Genomic DNA, 2224 nt, shown 5'->3' with positions numbered 1-2224 from the left:
TTTGGCGTGGGTAATAGATTTTTGAGACCCCAGAATGCAACGTGCTTCGTGGCTACTCTATTTAGAAGTGGTTGCCTGCATATATTTGCTTGGTATGACCTGTTGCTTTGCTGCAGTTAAGTACCATAAAAAAAAGGCAGGGAAATTCTTCCGATACCAACGCGTACAGTATATGGTCCTGAGAGAGAACCGCAATAATAAAAATGCGAACATCAGTCAGGAAGAAAGCATCTGATGTAATTCGTATCTTATTGAAAAATGCCAGTCATATATCATCGCAATCTTCATACAAGGAATATAATCTTAATTGCTTGTTCGACGGCAATTGTTTAAAGTCAATATGTTGCAGATTGCGAAGATACTGGCTCCAAGCGTCGGTAAGAGCTCGCGCCCGTTTCTATTTGCAGCTGCACCTAATGAGGTCCCTCGACAGGAGCACCCGCGTGCAGGGCAGTAGCCGATGATGGGATGATGGTATCACTGAATTACTGAAAACAAATACTCAAAACAATCTGGCTGCACTCGCTGTTCTCAGAAAAGTCAAAGCAAATGCAGTAGAATGCGCAAGGTTGTGATATCTGAATTTATCTACTTTGTGATGTATAGCTTCACATCATGAGAAAGAATTGTCTTCACAGTGGCTCTTTGGAGTGCAGCGTGGCTTGTTTACAGGTCAGTTATTCCGAATGATTAGAGGTGGAAACCTAGATATACATAGATATTCAGACAAATTCGTGACGCTTGGAGGATTTTGATTGAGCAGCGAGGAGGTTGTGCACGGAGATGTAGACATATGGAGGGTATATCCGGGTATGCTGTGCCAGGTAATGCTTCTGTCTGTTTTGCTGTACGGTACAGTTCTCGGTATGTGAATTCCTGCTCATCAAAAAATTGAATACTTTGCCCTCAACAGCATGCAAAATAAAATATTACTAGTGCACAATTCACATTATGGAGGATGGAGGACGAGCGCTTTCAATGAAGGCAGCCGATGCATGGTGATAGTTCTCACTGCTGACTTCTGGGATCTCTCTCCATGCATGTCATGCTTTGGTCAAGCCGCCTAGTGTAAGCTGTGTGACTCTTAATTTGTCCCATGCATTTGCCCACATTCCACAGCGATGCACAGGCCCTCTCACACACGCAGTGCTCTGATGCACACATGAGTCAACTCCCTGCATTTTTAGAATGTGTTAAAGCTTTATTTAAGTTTCCTGACCTACAGGTTTTGCAAGCGTTGCTACAAATAGCTAACGAGGGCTTTTGAAAGGCTTAAAATGCTGCCATTTCTGGCTGGTAGGCACTGCATGATGTGAGCTGCGCCTTGCCTCTTACATATTCGGTGTGTCGTCCCTACTACACCTTGCCATTTTGCCATCTAAGCATTATTGCATGGGTATCTACATAAAAGACATGAGACATTTACCTGCTCAAGCCACTGTGAGTCCGATTAGAGACCAAGTAATTCCCAGACTACAGTACTACTACAATGCATATTGCTGGCATTGATTTGTGTGTGTGTGTGTGTGTGTGTGTGTGTGTGTGTGTGTGTGTGTGTGTGTGTGTGTGTGTGTGTGTGTGTCAGTGCATAGTGTTTCAAATGTAACCCTCCCCTGAAATTTTTGGTGGTGTTTTCAAGGAAGTAGGTTTTGGAGCAAGGTGTCTCGGTCACTGGGATTGACCTATGGAAATTCAATACCATAAATTGCCTCATTAAGAAGTATGCTTTTGTTGTGTCATCCTTGAGCAAGGGCCATTCTATTCCTCTTTGTATCGTTCCAAATTTTACAGATGGCATTCCCAAAGGAGGCCACCCGATGACCCCACACGTGTTGTTGCTTGGCAAAGAAACACTCCCCCCATCACTAGTTTGTTGAAAATAAGTGAACTGCATCAAAATTGGAAACGGAAATCACGGAGCTCGCATCCATTAAATACAGCAAGTAAAATGTGAGCATTAAAAGCACTACCATTCCACGCGACAGCCTAGCTTCGACTACAGGCACTAATGATTAGTCTGAGCCTAGTCGTTTCTCTTTTGGTTGCTTTGGCTGTTTAAGAACTCGGGAGTGTAATCTTTAAGTGAGGCACCCATGGAAACAGCCAAAGAGTACTAGGCTTCGTTCAAAATGGTATCAAAGAACTTCTTATCAAGGTATCGATATGTTACCCTGTTTGCGGTTATGCTTACCTTGCGACTCTGTCGCAAAGTTTCAACTGCGCA

General features: G+C 43.5%; 1 pseudogene; it reads right to left on the bottom strand.

Annotated features, from left to right (window-relative positions):
• Positions 1-1712: 1712 nt before the first annotated feature.
• Positions 1713-1812, bottom strand: LOC113146744 (annotated as a pseudogene).
• Between the last annotated feature and the right edge of the window lie 412 nt (positions 1813-2224).

Source organism: Cyclospora cayetanensis, unplaced genomic scaffold, assembly GCF_002999335.1.
Source record: "Cyclospora cayetanensis isolate NF1_C8 unplaced genomic scaffold, CcayRef3 CcayRef3_contig_567, whole genome shotgun sequence".
In the NCBI taxonomy this organism is placed as follows: domain Eukaryota; phylum Apicomplexa; class Conoidasida; order Eucoccidiorida; family Eimeriidae; genus Cyclospora; species Cyclospora cayetanensis.
The sequence above is the reverse complement of the archived record's forward strand: the minus strand, read 5'-3'. Positions and strand labels throughout refer to the sequence as shown.